The sequence below is a fragment of the Psammomys obesus genome, unplaced genomic scaffold (assembly GCF_907164565.1).
Source record: "Psammomys obesus unplaced genomic scaffold, mPsaObe1.curated_primary_1811, whole genome shotgun sequence".
NCBI classification, from domain to species: Eukaryota; Metazoa; Chordata; class Mammalia; order Rodentia; family Muridae; genus Psammomys; species Psammomys obesus.
The window spans coordinates 3398347-3420566 of record NW_026596064.1 but is presented as its reverse complement, the minus strand read 5'-3'; the positions used below and the strand labels follow the sequence as shown (position 1 = coordinate 3420566).

At 45.3% G+C, this 22220-nt stretch overlaps 1 protein-coding gene across 2 annotated transcripts in view; it reads right to left on the bottom strand.

The window, feature by feature from the left end:
* St6gal1 (ST6 beta-galactoside alpha-2,6-sialyltransferase 1) overlaps nt 1-22220 on the bottom strand; it is a 127383-nt gene that overhangs the window by 96582 nt on the left and 8581 nt on the right. For both annotated transcript variants that reach the window (XM_055625098.1, XM_055625099.1), the window contains exon 2: nt 908-1048. The gene's annotated coding sequence lies outside the window, so the exon portion shown is untranslated. The remainder of the gene's footprint in view (nt 1-907; nt 1049-22220) is intronic.

The window sequence follows — 22220 nt, the reverse complement described above, 5'->3', positions numbered from 1 at the left end:
TCTTCTTCTTCTTCTTCTTCTTCTTCTTCTTCTTCTTCTTCTTCTTCCTCTTCCTCCTCTTCCTCTTCTTTTTCTCCTCCTTTTTCTTCTTCTTTCCTCTTCTTTCTTTCTTTTGGAGGAGGTCACAAGGGTAGTAGGAGGACTACTAGAAAGTGAATGTCATCAAGGTACATTATGTGAAACTCCCAAAAAAATCAATAAAAATATGCTGGGAAGAAAAATCCTGAATGCTTTGAAGCAGCCCTGAGAGTTTCTGGATGAGAAGTAAGCTCTCCTGGCCCCTCAAGGGGTCGTTCTTTCAACTCCACGCAGAAAGCACCAGCATCCTTCCTTAGTGTAGAGGATGCTAACACAGAACTGGTTTGGACCTGCTTCATTTTCTTCCAAATGTCCAAGGAGTACTTACAGCCTCTATATCCAGCAAACAGGTAAGTTTAATTAAAATGGCTTCCGGTAAACCTACTGGAATGCTTTGCCATCACCTTCCTGCGTAATTTGTGTTATCGGTGTCTCTTAGGTTGACCTGTGCGCATGTGCGTGTGTGTGTGTGTATGAGCTTGTGTAAACATGCACGCATATGCACGTGTTTCCTGGGAGCTCGCTTTCCTGTGCAGAACACAGCATAGGAACATCCTTCTGAATCTTCTGTAGTCTTACCTTGAGGGTTAAGTTCATTCTCCTTAGGGTTCCAATTTCCTTAGCCTTGGAGAAAAATGGAAGAGTCTGGAAGTTCTGCACCTTACAAATCAAAGCCTTTGGCCTCCAGTGACTTTGCCTCTGTGTGAGCTGAGATGGTTGGAACTAAAAACAACTACTCCTTCTCCCTTGAGCCTTAGAGAATTCCCACTGCCTTTCCCCCAAAGAGGCATTGCACCCTTTCCTTCCAGCTGGATTTAGGGGTTCTTACCTCAGCATTGGGATGGAAAGTGGTTACCAGGTATTGGAAAGGCTCAAGGGGGCCAGTTCATTTCAGTTGACTTCCGAGGCACTGGTTGCTTCTCTCTGGGCCACCGGCTGCTGAGCTTGGCACAGTGGACTCTACCCCTGCCTGCAGGGAAAAGAAGAATGCAAGCTGAGCTCATAGGCACAGGTATAAATACAAACATGAGAGTGGGCAGCCTTGCCTCTCTCCCTTGCTCCCTCTTCCCTGCCCGAGTAACTCACACTTCAGAGCCCTTTCAGGGCTCATCACTTCCGGGAAGAAGGAAAGTGATGACTCTTCCCAATTGATGCCCACCTGTTTTTGCTCAGTCTGAGTTACAAACTGAGTAAAGCAGACTTTACTAAAGCCAATGAATCCTGATGCTACTCAGTATTAGGATCGAGAAAGCAAAGTAAGAAGACATCGTCAGACAAAGAAGACATCCTGTGTCTAGACAAAACCTGCAGTTTTGTTAATCTCATCAAACCTGCTCAGTTCCCCAACCAACAATACACTGTTTCTACTCTTACAAACGTAAGTGTAACTTCTCATTCATTGCAGAAGCATTCTGGCTGGGTCTGATTTCCCAATCCACAGATTACATCTTAGAAGATAGAGTGAAAATATTAAAGTAACTGAATCTTACCTTGTGCCAAAGAAATATAGGTTCCATTTATACATTTAAAGATAATAGCAGTAAAATTTAGGTTAAAAGAAAGAGAAAACTACACATGATAAGCATATCCTTTCTGATTCTTGTTTTTCATCTTTTTTGTCAGCCAGATCTTTTATAAAGATGGGAAATGCTGGGGTGTGATTCACAGTGAGTTCTCATGGTGTTCTGCAGTGTCATTTAATGGTGATATAATATGCACGTGCCCCTGGGTCCTCCATGATCTATGTCCAGTGCCCTACATAGTTAGACTATAAATTCTACATGATCTTCAAGGGCTTGGCGTCTAATTCTTTTTGTGCTAATTACAAATAGTATTTGAAACTTTATCACTCCCCTCCTCCCAAAAGTTAAATGTTTAGCGATACATCAAAACAAAGAAGTGAAAGACCTCTACAACAAAAACTTCAAGATATTAAAAAAAGGAGGCCACAGAAAATACTAAACAATGGGGAAACCGTTCATGTTCCTGGTTTGACAGAATTAATGTTGTCAAAATGGATGTGCCACCAAAAAATTAATTAACAGATCTAATGCAAGACCTATCAAAATCCTAATGTCATATCTCACAAGTTTGCAGAAAGACAATTCAAGAATTCATATGAAACCACAAAAGAACATGACTAGCCAAAGCAATCCTAGAAAGTAAAAGTAAAGCTGGAGGCATTCCAATACCTGACCTCAGATATTATATTAATATTATATTATATTATACTGTTTCTATAGTATTGTATACTACTATACAATAGTAGTGCTATAACGATAAAAAACTACCTGGTACTGGCATCAAAACAGATAGGGCAACCAATGCAATAGAAAAAAAGGACGCAGAAATCAATGCCACACTGTGCCCACCGAGGTTTTGACAACGGAGATGAAAACATACCAGATTGGGGGTGGGGTGGCAGGGGTGTCCTGTTTAAGAAACAGGACTGGCAACACAGGATTTTCACCTGCAGAAAATGAAATTAGATCCACACGCCCACCTTAGACAAAGCTCATTTCAAAATGGATCAAGGATCTTTATTTAAAACCGGAAACAACCTTGATTTCTAGAAGGAAACACAGGGTACTCTCCATCAGGGTAGGCAAGAAGGTTTAACAGAACACGAACAGCACAGGAACTAACCGCAACTATTAACAAATGGGACTGCAGGAAAATAAAAAGTTTCTGCACAAGCAACAGAAATGGCCAGCAGGGCACACACACAGCTCACAGAATGGGAGAAAATCTTTGCCAGTTACCCTTCAGACACAGGGCTAATATCCAGAATTACAAAGAATTGCATAAACTGAAATCCAAGGAAACAAAACTGTCAACTAACAAATAGGCAGAGGAACTGAATAGATCATTTCCAAAAAAGAAAACAGAAAGAAACGCAAAGGGCTAACAGGTATTTTCAAGTCTTCAATATCCCCAGCCTGATGGGAAATACCAATTGAAACTACTTTGAGATACCATCCAATCAACAAATCTGACAACAAATGTTGAAGACGATGTGGGGAGAAAGGAATACTAATTCCCTGTTGGTGGGAGGTGCAGATTAATACAGCCATTGTGGAAATCAGTTTGACTCTTTCTCAAAACAAAACAAAACAAAAAACTAAACTAAAAATAGAACTACCGTATGACCCAGCTATTTCACTCCTGGGCATATGCCTTACCATAGAGATTTTTTAACCGCATTTCTATTGCTGTTTTATTCACCATTGCAAACAATTGAATCCAACTTATTGGCCCATCAACAGATAAATAAATCATGAAAACAGCGGGGGGGGGGGGATTGCATGTGCGAGGCAATTCAGCTCTAAAAAAAACCTGAAATTACAAAATTTGCAGAAAATGGAAGAACTTGGAATGCCTGGACTGGATAGCATTAAACAAGATCACATTAAAAAAAAAAAAAAAGCCACATATTCTCCTTCAAATGTGGGACCTGGCCATAATATATGCTTATATGTAAACAAGTGTGCTTGTGGGCACAGAATAACATGTAGACAGGAGAACACGAAAGGGGAACAACTACGTGAGAAGAAAGGCCTAAATGTAGGCAAAGGTCAGGAGTCATGAAAGAGGATATAAAGCTAATTGGTTCTCTACTTCAACTCTGTCGTGCAGTTTTTTTCATTTTTTTGGTGGAGGATATGAGCATAAAATATATTTGATGCTGAAAACTTAAAATCTAATATGCAGCTCCACATCTTCATATTATATTCATATATAATACAAATATTACTTATATTCTATATTAACATGAAGCTAGTCTATAATATCTTCATATTCTAACTATTGAAATGTTCAGACTTTGGGTCTGCTTAATTTTATTGTGGGCTATTTTTTTTTTTTTTTTTTTTTTTGCAAAAAAATTAGCAAATTGATTTTATAGATACTTACACAGAAGACTTCCCAATACCTGAGCCCTGCAAATTTGCTAGGCTGGAGTCAAACGGGAAGACACTATACTGGAAATTCAACAAGAACAAATGATAAAATCCAGAGGTCTCTGGGACAGCCCCTACCCCTTCTGCCCCCTCCACATCTCCCAAGATCCATGTTCCCTTCATCTCTCTCTCTCTTTCTCCATAGAGAGAGAGAGAGAGAGAGAGGTATATAGGTATGTTTGAAACTCATAATTAATTCCTTAAGCCACAAATCAAATTGCTGGGTCAAAGATTTTCCAAATTGTTCAGGTTTTTGCATAGTGGAACTGTGTGGCCTCCAAGGTCACTGGGCTAGAGAGGAGTGCACCCGTCCCATGGTGCTCTCTCCTCCACACCACAGCCACACTAGTGGAAAAGAACATGGGGTACCAGGCGTCTGGGTTGTCCTTTCTTGTGTTCCCAATAAGCTCAGCTTCAGACTAAGATGCGATCATTGACGCTAAATCCGGAGTGAGAACAGGCAAGGAGAAATGAGAAAGCCAGGAAGGGCGGGAAAGGGGTAGTCAAAACACAAAAACAAATATCCGGGGGGGGGGGGGGGGTTAGAGACAAAGAAAACCAAGGGCCATCCCCAGAAAAGACAGGTGATTGGAAACAAAAAATTGAAGCCTGCCTTGCCATTTGCAGGGCTGGAAATACCAAGGCTTTGCTAAGATTCTGGGCAGAACACAGTAAAGCCAACAGGTGATACTAAAAGAGTTGCTGGAGGCCCTGGGCACCTTGTTGCTGTGCATAATTAATGTCAACAAAACACCAGAAGCCAGCCAGAGGCACTGTGGTGAAGGCAGGCAGCCAGGTAGCAGAGCACTGACTGCCTGCTCCCAGGTAGGGGAGAGCAGCAGCAGGCTTGCAGCAGGCTTCCTGGGCCTTCCCAGGGACAGGAGAAGTCTGGGCAGCTGGCTCACCAGCTTCCTTAGTGGGAAATCCCCCATCCTCCGACCCCCACACACGTTCTCTCTGTAGTTAGTCAGGCTCCTTGCCTTCTTTTATTCTAGGCCACTTTTATCTAGTGAGGGGTAAATAATTCACCAGGTAATCTGTCCAAGCAAATGGCTGGAATTCTGAGACCCGGATGTCACTGGCAAGAGGGAGCCATTCTCCTGGCCTTTCCTAGCTGACTATCCCGATATAATCTGTATTTTAGCCCCAACAACTGGCAGGCCCCTGAGGGGATTGTGGGCTCCCTAGGGTCTTTCCACAGCCCTTAAGTAAATAGCTTGCAGGCTTCCAACATTCCCAAATGATACAGGTCACCCACACTCCTGAGCCTGCTGGGGTAGATGAAGATCAGGACTTTAATGACAATTAAATAAAAGACATAGGCTGGCCAGATATTGCTTTAAAGATTGAGGGTAGGCCCTAGGAGTTAAAGGAAAAGTAGCAAATGACACAGATAAGATGGAGAAAAGAATGGTAGGGACCTGAAGGAGGGCAAAGCTGGCAAGCAGAGACCAGGGACACTAGAAGAGGCAGACAGGAAACCATCTGACCCAGAGACAGCTCAGGCTTGGTGGCTGGAGTAGCCATGAGCTCTCTGCTCTGCTACTGTGTCCATCCTGAATCTCTTTCACAAAAATCCTCTTTGATGTGCAGCAATCATGGGCTCGTGGAGCAACTGGGGTTGCTAAGGTACACCTGGATGGATGTGCTGAGATGCATGATGCTCACTGGGCAGGTCACTGACTCCCTTGCCTAACCCCCTCATCCCCAGCCAGCATGTGCATCCTGGTGGTCTCCACGGAGCGCTCCATCAGTCCATCCTCCCAACCTTACCTGTTTCTCCCAGCAGCTCTCCAACCACCCTCAGACCCTACAAGGATCCCTCACTGGGTTTAACATCTGAATTGGTCCCCTCACTTCATTTTTTTTTTCCTCTTGGGGCAAGGCAGTGAAGGCCTTCTTCTCTGGTCTGTGCTGTTGGAAAGGTCTCACCTCACTGCTCTACTCTGGCAGCGATGCAGACGCAGCCGATCTCTCCACTCTTCTACCCAGAAACCCCCAGAAGATTAAAAGAAAAAAAATGTGTTAAGAAAGGGGCTGCCTCGGTGATACTTGACTTCCTGGGAGTGCTATTGCATGAGGTACTGACCACAGACCAGAACAGAGACTTGCCAACAGCCCAAGAAACCCACAAACTGATCAAGAACATAACCTGAGAATTTCATGGCCCGGGCTTGCAAAACAGAGCAATGCTAACAAGTTGTTTCCAGTCAGGGTGATGTAGCCTGTCACAGAAATGGAGCACAGGCAAGGTCCCCATACCCATGGCAGCCACCACCAGACACATGGAGCCTAGGGTGGAGAAGTGTTCTTTGGACCCTGGAGCCATTACCCCACACGATTTGGGACATGGGCAGTTTTTCTGATAACATTTGGCCATGAATGTAAATTAGCTAAGTGCTAATCCTTACCCAGAAGATGGCCCAAGACCCGAGCCCTGCCTATTTGCTGAGCACTGGAGTCAAGTGAGAAGATACTGCACTGGAAATCTGATAGCTACATCGGCTAAAATCAAGAGGCCTCTGGGACAGCCCCTTACCCCTTCTACCCTCTACCCTTCCCAGGATCCTTGCTCCCTCTGGAAGCTTCATCTGTGAGGCCCAGCAACGCATTACAGGATTCAGACTAAGGATTAGCTTCAGCTGTTCCCTGTGGGGTTTATTCTCGTTGATTTGTCAGCTGCTATGCTAGACATAGACACTCTGTGTTCTAATCCTGTGTCATGTCCTATTCCTCGAACGTTCCTGTGAGGCGAGGAGCGTTCTGCCCATTTGCTGCCAAAGTGACAGTGTTTCAGGAAGGAACCGAGGCACAGAGCTGCTAAGTGACTACGAGCGTCGCACGCAAACCTGCCTCCCAGGGGTCTCTTCTGACTCCAAGTCAAGAGCTGAAATTAAGTAGGAGCCGAACACAAAATCCAGGACCAGTTTCTAACACAGAGAGAAAAGGCACGGTTCACTTCCAGAGCAGAAGCCAAATTAAGGTCACCTAAGACTGCCATACAAAAAAAAAAAAAAAGACTCCCAGAGAGAAAATACAAGATTACATGGTCGACATGGTATCCATGTCACCATTTCCATCTCAGCACCTGTCAGGATACTGGAAGCACTGAGCCCCCTCCCCTTTAATCAAAGCAAACCACATCCATGACCCTTTCTGTCAAGGCGGCCCACCAGGCTCACAGCGTTAGCAACAGCCCCTAACCAGCGCTCCGTAGCCTCCCTAGTTTCCTGCTGCCCAGATGCAGCAACTTTCATCCCTTAGCTACTGCTATGCCACTGCAGTACCTGTAAACCACACACTTCCCTGGCTCTTGTTTGCAGCATTACGTGTTAGTCATGTACTTCCTATTATACAAAAATTAAGATTGGGTTCCGCTGCCACGATTCCAGTTAAGTCGGCCTCAGAGCCTCTCACTATGATGAATGACCCTGTGGCTATGGGACACAGCAGCACCAACCTGGCCACCTCCTTTCACACGCATCCTTTCACACGCATCCTTTGCCCCTCGTTTCTGGAGCCCTTGACTGTCTCCTGCTTGAACACCTTTTTTTTTTTTCGATATACGTATCACTAATTCAGCCTCATCTTTCCCACAAAACGATACAACTTATCACAGTACAACCAAATACTGTTATGTAATAAACACAGTTCTTTTGTCTGTTTTTAATCTCCTGAAGCTCTCCCTTCTGGAAATGTCTCTCCTCCTACACCAACCCAAACCTAGTTGGCTTTGAAGCTTGGTAGGCGATCCCACTTATTCTTTCCTGTTTACTCCCTAGTGAGAGAAGGAGTCTCAGCAGCTTCTGAGGAAGCCATTGTGGGAGGCAAGAAACTGGCACTTCTCACATCAGAGAGCACCATTAACCCACCCGCGAACTTGATTAATAATTTGTCTGGCAGAATTCCTCAGAAATCATATCCTCCTGGATTTTTTTTTTCTTAATTTTTTAAACGTATTTATTGAGTGTGCACGTGCTCAGGCAAGGATGCCATAGTGCACGTGTCCAGATGGGTCTGATTATGACCAGGAGGAGCTGGTTTTCGGGATCCTGGGGAGTGAATTCAGGTTGTCAGGGTTGGTGGCAAGAACCTTTACCTGCTGACTGGATCTGGAGTCAGCGTCTTCTAGCCGGTGCGGCCTTCCTACTGTTCTCACTCACATATGACCCCGCTCAAGCTCCAGGGTTTCACCTCTCACCTGTTTATTTGCATCCACAGGCAGTTTGTTTGGTGTTCTTCTGCTGACTCCCAGTGGGTCCGGTTGGGTCCCTCTCTAGCATCTCTAGCAGCTTTGTTCCAAGTTCTCCCCTAACTTCTTCAATCTAGCCAGGTGCATCCTTCGGTTCTCTCTACCTGTTTAGTTGTTTTCCTTTTATCAAAAATAATTTTTTTTCTAAAAATATATTCATATTCTGGCTTCCTCCTCCAAGATCCTCCCAACCACACCCCTTCCATCTGAATCTACACCCTTTCTGCCTCTCCTTAGAAAACATGAAATTATTCTAAGGAATAATAAAACAAGACAAGACAGAAACAGAGAGAAGAAAAGTTCTATTTAGCTGTTTGTTTGTTTATTTTTTTTTTTAAACAGGTTCTCTGGTAGCCAGGCTGGCCTCATGCTTGCTATGTAGCTGTGGATGACCTTGACATTCTAATCTTCACGTGTCCACCTGAGATTACAGGCCTGTGCAGCTGCCTAGTTCTGTGTGGTGCCGAGAACAGAGCCTGGGGCCTCCTGTCCTCCAGGTAAAGCCCTCTACCAAGTCAGCCCCAACACTTTCTTATTATTTCTACAACACTTCCTCCTTCAGTATTCCCATTCTCTTGTTCTGTACATTTTACTATTCAGCTATTGGCCTCTGTTAGAATAACCCTCTCGTTTCCCACTACACCATCTTTTTCTTTGTTTCAATTTTCTAATTCAAACCCTGTGGCTATTCACTTCTGCTGTCATGCTTTTGATTCTAAGCTTTCATTCTTCTTCTCTGAGCTGTCCATCCTCCCTGTATCCCTCCTTCACCAAACCCTCTTACTTCCGAGTCTAGTACTGTTTGAGGGGGTGGTTGGTTGGTTGGTTTCCTGTACTCAACCACTGAGCCACATCCCCAGCCCTGACATTTTCCTCTCCCCTATAAATTGCCTCCATTTTTTTGAGTTGTTCTTGTTGTGTGTGTGGTGTTCATAGTGTGTGTGTGTATGTGTTGTTCTTGTCTCTTGGTTTCTGTCTTTTGTGTCTCAACTCCTCGAGGATATTTAGTGATCCTTAGACATGCTGTCAAACTCAAAAGTGAAGCATGAAAAAGGTGTGGGTGCTGGGCTGGCAGGTCTTACCTCAGAGATACTAAAATTACTTTGTACATTTTATGGGGGAACTTCTAATATAAGCATCTGTGGCCTCTCACTATGGTTGTTTTCCTCTCTTCACATGACCACAGAGCATCGCCCTGTGTAGCCAGCGTGGGTGGCTGGCCAGTCTCACTACGGACCCTGAAGGCACCCACCCACTCCTTCCTTCTGGGGCAGAACAGCATGTCACACATACCCTTTTCATCTTGGCCTTCTGTGCTAGCTTTTGTTTTTAAAAGATCTAATTATTTTATGTGTCTGAGCACTTTTTGTTTCTCTGTGAGGGGCTGTTTGCTCACAACAAGACATGGAAAACTGGGTCTGCTTAAGTAAGAGGGTGAGTTCTAGGGGAAGCAAGCTTGACAGAAAGATAACGCCAATGATGTGAACACTGGGGAGGTCTCCCTCACCTGTGTTATTTTAAGGAAGTCACTTTACCTCTCTGGGCCTAAATCTTCCCATCTATAGACTGTGTATTGGTCTGGTTTAATTCTGAAGTGGTGCTGGGAGGATTTAGTTCAATTCAACCCACTGATGTTTTATTTTGGAACTGGGTCCTACGGAATTGGTTATGGACAAGAAAACATGAAGCCCTTCCTTGGCCTCATGGAAAGAATGCTCTAATGGAAAGCCACAGAGCCTAAGTAAGTCAGGTGGCCTTGTATGCTATGGGGGGAACAGCACAGCTGGCTAAAAGAGAGAAGGCCAAGTGAGCGGAGGGGACTGATCATTATTTTATATAAGGAGGTTGAATTGTCGCTCTGTCAAGATGACATTCACATACAAGCCTAAAGGAAGAGTGGAACAAACCATGGGAACAGCCTGGAGGGATGAGAAGGCACAGAGGTCCCGAGGCAGCAATATACGTGTGTTTGAGGTGCAGGCCACGGTGATGAAGCAAAAGGAAGCAGAAAAGAGTAACAGATTCAGCCTGTGGGGTCTAGATTAATTGGGGTGGGGAGGGGGGGACCTTACAGTTTTTGAGCAAAGAAATTACATGTTGCTGCAACTTTCGAAATGACCATCCTGGTGCTTTTTGAAAACAAGCCACAGAAGCAAGAATATAAGCAGGCCCAGGTACAAAATGATCCTGAAAATTAAGAATAGAGATGAGCCTGCCTTGAGCCAGCAGGAATTTGGTGAATCAAATAGCCAATCCATCTCTTGACTTACTATACAAAAGTACATCTGGTGTGATTTGCATTCACGGATGCAGCATGGAAGCAACAGGTGGAAGGACTCTGAAGTTACATGATCTAACTCTAGTCTACTGGAGTAGGGTGGCCACTTCACAGAAGAACAGCAGCTCAGTTTCAAGTCTGTGGGATTTGGGGAATCTGCTACACCAGCTGAGGAAGGCTGTTGGGTGGATGGCTGAACATATGAACATGGGGCTCGGGGGGGGGGGGGGGGTGGGGGGGGGGGGGAAAAAAAGGGGGGGGGGGGGGGGGGGGGGGGAAAAGTCTGGAGTGTGGATACAAAGAGAGGGTTGTCAGCATAAGAAACTGAATGAGATCAGTAGGGACTGAGTACAGAAAAGAGGCCGCTTTGGGCCACTCCAAAGTGATGAGGTGACAATGAGGCAGCCACAGAAAGTGAGGAGATATGACTAAAGAGGAGAGGCAAGAAGCCAAGGGAAGACACCTTTAAAGCGGGGTGCAACAACCAGTTATAAGAGCCCCTTCAAAAAAGCCAAGCCAAGGCTCTGAGATGTGATCATTGCATTTGGCAGACTATTGATGACCCTGATTGGTAGAGGCTTGGGGAAAAAGGGGGGGGGGTTGTTGTTGTTTGTTTGTTTGTTGTATTAAATCAGACCAGGCTTAAGTGGGAGTGAGAAAAGAGAAACAGCAGGAGAGAAGCACAGAAAATTATTTTCAGGAGCAGAAAAAAACAGGGCAATTACTAGAAAACGTAAGAAATCAGGGGAAATGGGCAGAACAGAGACACACCTGCCTTTAGACACAGGTAGACGAGTAGATGGACAATTAGGATGATAAAGTATAGAGATGGGTGCAAAGGGAATGTCACAACAGAGAAATGATATTGGAGATTGAAGGAAGAGCTGCCAGAGCCACACCCTTAATTAAAGCAGAGTAATTTATATTCGAAAATGGAGAGTGAAATAAGTAGGATTGTAGCGGTTTGAATAAGAATGGCCTCCACAGGCTTGCCTATTTTAATGCTTAGTCACTAGAAAGCAGAACTCTTTGATAGGACTAGAAGGATTAAGAGGTGTGGAGGAAGAGTGTCAAGGGGGGGAGCAGAGCGGGGGGGGGGTGCTTTGAGGTTACAGATACACAAACCAGGCCCAGTGTCTTTTCTCTCTTGGCCCATAGACCAGGATGTAGATCTTAACTACTTCTCCAACACCACACTGGCACACCACTATGCTCCCTTCCACCACGCTTCCTACCATGATGTAATGGACTAAACCTCTGAAATTGTAAGCAAGGCCCCCAAATAAATGTTCTCTTTTTATGAGTTGGCATGGCCTTGGTGTGTTGGGGGGTTGGTCTGGTGTTCTATGTATACAAATGCCAAATCCTGGGCCTCAAGATCTGGTTACAATCTAGATGAGTGCATCGTCATGTACTCTGTTCAGTGTTGTGTAAACTTTGTTCCCCAATTATCTCTGGCTGGTTAATAAAAATGCTGGACAGCCTGCCTGTAGCTGGGCAGAAGAGTGGTAGGCAGAGCTTTCATTCCCAGGCCTGGGGTCTCAAGTAAGGACCACAGGGTGTGAGAGAAGGAAGAAAAAGAAGATGGAGAGAAAGGGTGTGGCCTGATGGAAAAGATGCAGTCCAGACAGGACCAATATTGGCAAGTAACTTAGGGCATGTGACAGGAAAGTAGGAAGAAAGTAAGATAAAAGGACATCTGCCCAGTTATTGAGCCTAAAGCAAATTAATAAATTTAATAAATCCCTGTGTCTTTTATTTGGGAGATAAAACGGGTGAATAGAAAAGCCTCCCACCCCTGAATTAATAATTATCTACAACATTTGGCGCCCAGTGTGGCCTTGCTCCTGGGTTTCTCAACCTCTGTTGTTACTGCTTGTTACAGTGACCTGAACTGACTGAGACAAACAACACAGATGTTCTCTTCATCCACCCATTTCTCAGGCAAACGTGAAACAAAGTTATTTTAGATATGAGTAAACCCTAGGCCCATCAGTGGTGGCGTACCCCTTCAATCCCAACACTCAGGAGGCAAAGGCAGACGGATCTCTGAGTTTCAGGACAGCCTGGTCTTCAGAGCGAGTTTCAGGGCAGTCTGGTCTACAGAACGAGTTCCAGGTCAGCCAAAGTTACACAGAGAAACCGTGTCTCAAAAAAGAGAGAGAGAGAGAGAGAAAGCCCTAAGCTATCAAGAAGGTAATGTGAGCTTTCTGAAGAGAAGGAAGACAGCATGAAATGCCCTGCAGATGACAGGACAATGGTTCTTATATATGGCTGCCTGTGGATCAACTGCAGGGTTTTAAGAAAAGGCTAATGCTCAGAGCCACCCCACAGAGACTTCAGCTTCATTGGCTTCGTGCAGAATTGAGGCTACATTCAGGTATACTAACAACAGCCAGGGGTAAGAACACAGGACCAAGTATCTGAGCTAGTGAGCATGATGGAGGTTAGTTAACACCTGTCCTACCATATTCCCTTTGTGAAGGGCATGCTGTTGGATACCAGTTTAATCGGGACACAAATGAGATATACAGAACGTTCCTACTGTGCACAGCGCGGAGCCCAGCAAGTGAACATTCCTTTGTTTGCTTTTATCATCAGCAGCTAAATGATCCACAACAGCCATGTGGACCTTACGCTTCTGTTTTTCTTCCTCAAATAACTCACCAAATGCCTACCACGGGGCTTCGGTGTTGTTTGTAGATTACTGAGACCTTGACTCCCCAGTTCTCTTTGACATTAAATGCTGCACACAAGGTCTCTGAAGTTCCCAGCGGCTTGCAAGAGTCCACTTACTCTCTTTCCCAACTTGATTATCAACACTTCAGGGCTCCTCTCCTGTGAAGCTCTTCCTGCCCACACCACCTAGATCCTGCTCTTCGGAGGCCCTGCATCTATAGATCCTGTCTAATAAGGAACCCACTCCTAAAGAGCCTGAGCCCTGAGCCTGGGAAGAACTCCGTAATGCAAGCCCATAACACCCTCTTACAGTCAAGCTTGGCTAGATCCCTGCTCATGCCCACCCACCTGATGGAAGAAGATTGTAGACCTGCTCTAACCCAAACGGAGTGGACTTAAATGCCAGCAGGAGTAGAAGGACAATGGGTTTGCTTGCCAAGGGAGCTTCTACCTCATGAAGGAGTCTAGGGCCAAATTCCAACCTGTCTAGCGCTGCTATTTCCTCCTCACTCCTATTTTAAAAGCCTGGAAAAGTCCTCTTTCTTGGGGACAAGGAGGGTCTTATCTCTTCACTGGCCTTGCCCTTCCTCGTCCTCATTCAGCAATGGGTCCAGCTCTCGTGCCCCAATGTACATGGCCATCTCTCCTCACAGACTGACAGAAGAAACTATTTCTCATGCTTTTGAGTGTGCAGTGCCTAGAAGAAGCGGCCCATTAGGTAAACAATAATTTAAAGAAGCTGGCACATTTGAATTTTTAATTAAAGCCATACTTTATGTAAAGAAAAATAATTCACAAGTTAAGTAAAGTGGTAACGAATGAGTTGATGGGGCTGGAGAGATGGCCCGGTGGTTAAGAGCACGGACTGCCGCTCCAGAAGTCCTGAGTTCAATTCCCAGAACCCATATGGTGGTTCACACCCATCCCCAGTGGAATCTGATTCCCTTTTCTGGTGTGCACGAAAACAGCACTTATATACACAAAATAAATAAATATTTTTAAAAATAAATAAATAAATGAGTTGATGTAGTTATAAACAGAGAAAAAAAAAAGGATGATATCAGCTTACAAAGTCTCTGTCCCCAAAACATTTTCTTCAATCACTTTTTCAGGGCTGGGGACATGGCTTAGCAGTTATGAGCCCTTGCTGTTGCAGACAACCTGAGTTTGATTTCTACATGGCAGCTCACAACCATCCATACCTCCAGTTCCAAGAAGTCAGGTGCCTTCTTCTGACTTCCTCAGGTACCAGGCACACATGTGATCCACAGACACACATGCAAGTAAAACATGCATACATGTGAAATAAGATAAATAAATCTAAACAAAAAGATTACTTTTTGTAAGTGGGCTAGTGTGACAAGTCTTCCATACTGGTCATGCCTGATTCTACTGTACTAGTGGTCAATGGAATTAAAAAGAAAGCCCAGCTTCCGCAACCACTGCCTCAGAGAAAGAATGCATGCTGGATTCTTTTGGAATGCAAGAATGGTTCTTGCTACTTCAAAACAGAAAGGATGAATTCACATACCCACTACCTACAGAACAAAAGAAAAAAATGCTTACAATGGAGCTGAAACTACAAAGAGACAACAAGCTTTATATTCTCTTTCATGACTCTTGCCCTTCTGCCTACACTCTACCCTTCCTCACAACTAATATTAGCCTGTCTTGACCTCCTTTCTAACGTTTACACACACTTACACTATTTACATACATGCAGGCATATACTGTAGGATAGACTCTGACTGTGAGGACAAACACGTGGCTTGTTTCCTTTCTGAGTCAGCTCACTTACTATTACACTTTCCAGATCCTTCCATTATCCTACAATTGTCATTTCTTTTTCTTTACAGCTGCATAATAGTCCACTCTGTGTAAGTACCACATTTTCCTGATCCATTCATCTGTGGATGACCATCTAGGCTGGTTCTGTTTTCTTGCTAGTGCAAAAAGAACAAGGGATGGATGTGCAACCATCTCTGTGGTGGGGTAGAGAGTCTTTACATAGATGAGCAAAAGTAGAATGGTGGGATCCTGTGGTAATTCTATTTTTAATTTTCTCAGGAACCTCTATACTGATTTGCACATGACTGTATAATTTGCACTCCTACCAGCAATGAATAAGGGTTTCTCTTTACGCACATCCTCTCCAGCATTTGTTATCAATAGATGACAGCCATTCTGATTAGGATGAGACAGTATCTAGAAGCATTTCCCTGATGATTAGGGATGCTGAACACTTTTAAAAACATTTACTAACCACCTGTTCTTCTTCTTTTGGGAACTGCCTGTTCATTAACCTCTAGTTAATTGGCAGTTGTCTCCATCTTTTCTTTTCTGTTCTTTTTCGGTACTTTGTAAATTCTGGATCCCGAGCTATAATCTTTAAAACAGCCATCTGTTGATCACAGTCATGTGTCCAGCTATAGATTAAGCATGTATGTTAATGCTCTGATGAAGTAATAAGTAATGCAGGTTATGATGCAAAATGAGAATCTGAGAAGCTAAGTCTTCAATTTCAAAGAGTGAGCAAATAGTCCATGTAGCTGGAAAGCATGTGATCGTCCCCCCACCTCCCCAAATGCTGAGGAAGTGAAACTGCAGTGCTATAATTTTTTTGTGGAATGTATACAGTTTACCCTTGTTCATTCAAATGCTGATTTCCCTACCCAACTATCTGGTTTCAATCCGGACATTCCATTATGATGCTTATTCTAAGCATCACCGGTCTCAAGTTCGAGTAAACATGCCACCATTTATTCTCTGTAATTTCAATAAAACAACCAGCCAATGCTGAGCAATGGAGAGAATAGGGTGGGACATGCTGGTCCAGAGGGAAGAAGAAAGAAGCGAGTGGGAGGAGTCGGAAAGGAGAGATGGGGAAGGGAGGACCATGAGGAGAGATGAATCGGACCTAAGATATGACTAAAAGCAAGTATAATGTTGGAAATTTTTAATGGGAGGAAGCTTGGAGGTTTAAGATGGAGTAATCATTGCCCAGCATTGCTCTAGGTTAACTAAATACATCCTAGTCTCTGTGTGGTGATTTGGGTATACAGCTGGTTTAGGAATAACCGCTGATTAACTAAAAGATAATTCAATAATAAATATTAATAATCAACAACTCTGCAGAGGAAACAGGATGGCAGCAGGCTTCATGGCCTCACCTTGTGAGTCACCAAGACTGTCGTGGAACTCGTCAGGTGCAGGGGTGCTGCCCTGGGCGAGGCTGCAGGGCTCCTCTTTGCCTGTCTTCCTCCTTCCTCCAAATTGGCAGCCCAGAATAAGCCGTTCATTGTGAAGATGAAAAGAGAAGCGGCCGCATGCCCTCTAGCATCTCCGGGGGATTTATTTTCTCACACTGTCATTAACCTCCTACAGCTCAGGCCCTGGGCCAGCATCCTCCAGCCCCACAGCACATAACCTGACAAAGGTAGTCCACAAGATGAATGACTCAGCCTCATCTGCTTTTGTCGGAGCTGGCAACCTGCCTGCCTCCCTGTCTCACCTGGAACAAATGCCTACATCCTTGGTTCCCAAAGGGCTCAATCAGACAAGCAGGGCTCTAAGCCTAGCTCCCCACCAAAGCTCGCATCCATAGCCATACCAGACATGTTCGTTCCCTCTTCCCTTTCTGCTTGACTCTCCCTCCCAAGGCCCTGAGATAGAAAAAAAAATTTTTTTTTTCATGGGCTGAGCACAGCTCAGCTTGTCCCAGGCTGCTGAGTTTCCCTCCAGCTCTCTTGGCCTTTCCTGCAGACCTGCTGTGCAGGTGGCCAAGGGTGGCCTATGAAAACCAGGAAAGCTGACCTCATTCCACGAGGTGCCCAGCACTCAGTCTGGTGCCGGGCTTGGAGCACAATATGTACCGTCCAAGAAACCACAGTCTAACTGATGACCTCATGCTTCAAGCGATGAAAGAACTTCTCTTTTCTCTGCCAGCTTCAGGGGCTTTAGCTGAACTAGGACCGTTTGCCATTGAGTATGGTGACGTACGGCCCGGCTCTCGCCAGCTGAGAGATCAGTGGATACAGACAGATGGACCCCTTCAGCAGTATGGAGTACACAGGCATTTACATTAGCATGAGCATACCTACACACAAGGATACGCATTCTCCTACACGAAGGCTCTTGGACCTCCAGACCATGACAGGACCCTCTCCAGACCTAGAACGATCCTGCTTTTCCTAGAGTAGAAGTAAGGTGGTCCAGGCCACATTAGATCACTGCTGAGATCAAGATGACCTTCCATCTACACATAGTTTGCCAAGGCCCAGGCCTGTCCCCATAGGTACCTCTGCAGAATGAAGACCGCCACCACAGCCCCTGCCAACCCCATCCTGCCTGTCTCTTCCTTGACCACCAGGCCTCAACCAGATGTGGCAGGGAACTCCTTGCCTGGCGGCTCTCACATTCCTCCTCCTTGCTGAGCTGTTGACAGCCAGACCAACTCCCTAGCCCAGGCATTCCCCAGCAACCAGCAAGGCTGGAGAAACACTCTCTCACCAGGCCAGGCAATACCAGCGCCTGCCGAGCCCTCTCTGCCCAATGCCTCCCACTGCAACCCAGGACTGCTTATCTGAATCAGGACGTACGTGCCTCCTGACCGAGCTGCTTGTTTCAACGCTTCAGGGACCCTGTCCGTGGCTGGGAGCATTCTCTCAGACACGTGGGTGCTTTAACCACTGTACCCTTTTATGAAGGCAAGGCCTGTGTCCACAACAGCAAACCCTCTGTGTGCCTCTTCTACCCTTGTTCATCCTGTGACATCTTTAACCAGATGTGAATAGAGAAACTGATAAGACTCAGCAGCGGCACAATCACCGCCCCTTTTATGAACAAAGAAATTAAGGACGTCATTACGTGGCCTGGGGTCAAACTGGATGGACAGCAGAGTCTAAAACTTTTAGCTATAATATTTACAACTTGTGGTGGTTGGGGTAAGAACGGTCCCCATAGGATCATATATTTAAATGCTTAGTTACCAGGGATTAGAACTGCTTGAGAAAGATTAGAAGGGTTAGGAGGTGGGTCACTTTGAGGTTTCAAGAGCCCTTGCCGGGTCTAGTCTCTCTTTCTCCATCAGCTGCCTGCAGACCAGAATGTAAAGCTCTCAGCTACTGCTCCAGCATGATGACCAGGGACTAAACTTTTAAAACTGTAGGCAAGCCCCCAATTAAATGCCTTTTAAGAGATGTCAGGTTCATGCTGTCTCTTCACAGTAATGAAACAGTAACTAAGGCACAGCTAAAGAATATTTTCTTTTACAGGTGAATATAATTATGTGGGGCTGGAGAGATGGCTCAGAGGTTAAGAACACCGGCTGTTCTTCTAAAGGTCCTGAGTTCCACTCCCAGCAACCACATAGTGACTCATAACCATCTGTAGTGAGATCTAGTGCCCTCTTCTGGCGTGCAGGCACACATGCAGGCAGAACACTATATAAATAATAAATAAATCTTTAAAACACACATATATGTAATTATGTAAGCACATAAGATATTTACCTACAAAACCTAATAAGTTTATTGATAAAAATGCAGCCTGTGAAATACATATTTCACATTTGTCTTTTGTATTTTGTTTGTTTGTTTCATTAAGGTAGCTAAATCAGGTCTCTCTGTACCTCACAAATCATAGCACTAGAGCAAACTACAGGCTTTGGAGATTCAGGAAGACCATAGGGTTCAAATCTCATTTTCACCCTAAGTGACTTCAGGTCAATCAGTTTCAACTTCAGCGTCCTCATCTATTCAGGAAAAACAACTAGGCATTCCATGGGGCTGTTAGGTCCAAAAAAAACTTTGCTCCCCTAAATTCTGTCACCCATTGCCCTTTACTAAATGAGCCATTTCCTCATCACTATCAAAGGGGACAAATGGTTATCTGTGGTACCTCTTAGCCTACCGAAGCAGATGCAGGCCTTTCTCACATACCTGCTACAGAGTCCATGCAGACATCCTGGCTCTGCTAAGCTCTTCTCACCCCACCTCCTATTCTAAACTCCAGCTCCCCTCCACTCACCCTCTCTCTCTCAGTCTCCTCTGCCCACATTCACTTTTTCTTCTCTCTTGTTCTACATGTCTCTCTCTCTCCTCTCATGGCCAGGTCCAGCCCACTGGACATATTCAATCTACTTCTTTCTCTCCTTGCCCTAGGCTCTTCCGGAGACCTCATATCTACAATACGACCTTCCCCTTAACCATACTTAGAATGGTCATATCCTCAGCTTATAAAGACGCGTGTGGTTCCTGGCATATGCTGAGGCTATACAATTAACAGCAGCTGCTCTTTCATTCACCCTTGTTCTCCAGCCACAAGTTACTCACAATGACCCAGGCAGGCCACGATCTTCCACTCCTCCAAAGTGTTCTCGCTACTCCCTTTTTTCAAATCTTCACCTCAGAACTCAACTTTGTTGGGTTTCAGACCCAGGACAAGTGGCTGAGGTACATATTTAACATACCAAAGTAGACCTGGCCTCCCAGGTTCTTCCTGCATCCCCCAGTCCCTACCTCCAGCAGGGCGTGGCTGGAATATCCCACCTACTCTGAACTTTGCAGCCCAGGGGCAGGGCTTCCTTCCCCTCCCCCTTTGCTAGATAATCGGGACATTTGCTGCCATCTCTCTTCTCTCTCGCCCTCCTCTCTCTCTTTCTGTCTCTCCTCCTCTTCTCTCTCTGTGCACGTTTTTCTTTTTCTCCTTCTCCTCCTCAGCCGCATGGCAGCCAAGAGCAGCTTCTGCATGTATATATTTTAATTTGTCTTGCATTAGCTCATTTTGCCGTTTCAGGAAGGTTTATTAATCTTCAGCCCCCAGGGCAAACAGTCTCCTCCGGGAGGTCTTCCCCAGCAGCTTCTGGGTTTGATGATCTACATGGTTCTTCGTTTTGCCTATAGGATGGTGTTTATATGGCTGACTCCCAAATACCCATGAAAAGACAACGTCCTGTCCTTCTGTTTGCAACCCCCACCCCACTCTCCACTCTCTGAGCACTAATGTTCATTTTTAATGAGCCTAAGTGGGTTTTCCTGTCTGTGTTTGTTTTAGAGCCACGGTCTCACAGGTCGTCCTGTCTGGTTTGGAACTTGTTCAATTTTGCTCTCACTAAAAGCCTTCTGCAGTCCCAATTCCCAGATCGTACAACTCCCACCTGGAGACCTTTGCAGCCAGATATGGCATGTGACCAAATTTTGGACAACTAGAACATGGACAAGAATGGCACGCGCCTCCAGGAATTCCCTGAGGGTTGAACATAGGAACTAGAGGTGCTCCCTATACACTATGTGCTTGCGTGATAGCGACTTTATGTAACATCTTATGTTCAAATTTTTAAATAAAATTTAAGACTAATTCCCCTATTGTCATTCTAAAGGATCACCTTCGTACAGCCTTTAAAATGGAGGTGTATTCTCTGGATGTACTGTGGTTTTTCTTTAGGCTTTCCTACTCTACCACCGACTTGGTTTTTCATGGATCTCATTCAGTTCCCCTAGCAAGGTGTGGGTGTTGCTAGGAGTTGAACACGAAGCCTCACTTATGCTGAGAAAGCGCTCTGCCGCCTCGCTGCTGTTACACGCCCAGCTCGTCTATTAACTTTCTCTAAGAAGATTGCTTGCGTTTCCCTCAATTGTCTTTCTTGTAATTCTACAACTTTATTTCAGCCCATAATTTCATCATTCTTTGAGGTCTCAATTTGTTAATTTTCAATAAACTTTGCTTTGAACAAGTACCCTACACTTCTTCCCCTAACCCAAAACCAACTCCAAACCAGAACTCATCCTGGGAGATGAAGACAATGGCAGAAGAACTCATTCATCTTTCTGTAAGACAGATCAATTTTGCTTGTAAGTGAACCTGGCCCTTCCCAAGTCCCGCCCACCTGTCCAGTCCAGCTGAAGACCCTTGCTCTGCTGCTCCGGCCCCTCCACAGTGCCCGTCCCTAATCCAGGATGTTTCACAGGTAATGCTTGGATTCCCATATGAATCTGGAATATTTTAAGAAAAAAAAAATCTTCCTTTTTGTCACTCATGAAGGCTTCTTTGGAGATTTCTGGTCTACCGGTTGGCTGAATAAATGGGAGTAAAAACAAAAACCAAGCCACCGGAGAGGTCGCCATCAGACAGACAGCTTCAGTGCAGCAACAGTGGGTGATGCCAAGAGGCAGGCGGAAAAACAATGGTCTGACAAGGGATGCTCTCCTTCAAAGACTGAAGGAGGAGGAGCGGTACCTCAGCCAGCAAACCAGAGCTCGGCTTGCCCTTGCAGGCCCTGGAGTGGAGGACAAATGCCTGACCAAAGAGAAAGATACTGTGGGTCAAGTCCAAGCACCTCACACCTCAGCTCAATGAACGACCCACCTTTGAAAGAGTCACCAAGCTGCTTGCCTTCCGCTTTTGTTCACTCGCCCACAAAACAGGTAATAACAGTGTGTGGCACACAGGGAGTGAGGAAAGACTGTCCTATGTCTACGTGTACCACGTCCTCCACGCTTCCCGACTTGGATGCGCCTCCTCAGGGTCAACTTCAACACACGCAATACGCCTACCCTCGCCCTTGACCCTCTGTTGTGCAGGCCCTTGTTGCTCTTCTGCCAAAAGGTAACAGCTGCCACCTTCTAACACCTAGCTGAGGTATCGCCTCTTCCAGAGAGCATTTCCAGACCTTTCTCCCCCACCTGAGTACACTTGAGTCATGACGTGCACCGACTGGGTTGTAATCATTCTGTAGAGTGTACCTCTGAGCAGGTTCAGGCTCTGGATGGGACAAAACGAGTGCTGTGCAAGGCGTGCAGCAGGGACTCCAGATTTGTTTAATGAATGAACAAAGTTAAGGATCCTGAGAAGAACGGGAAGGTGTGGGAAGTTCGGGAAGGTGTGGGAAGTTCGTCTGTCACTAGCTTCCAAGGCCCTGCTGGTTACAGTGTGTGTGTGTGTGTGTGTGTGTGTGTGTGTGTGTGTGTGTGTGTGT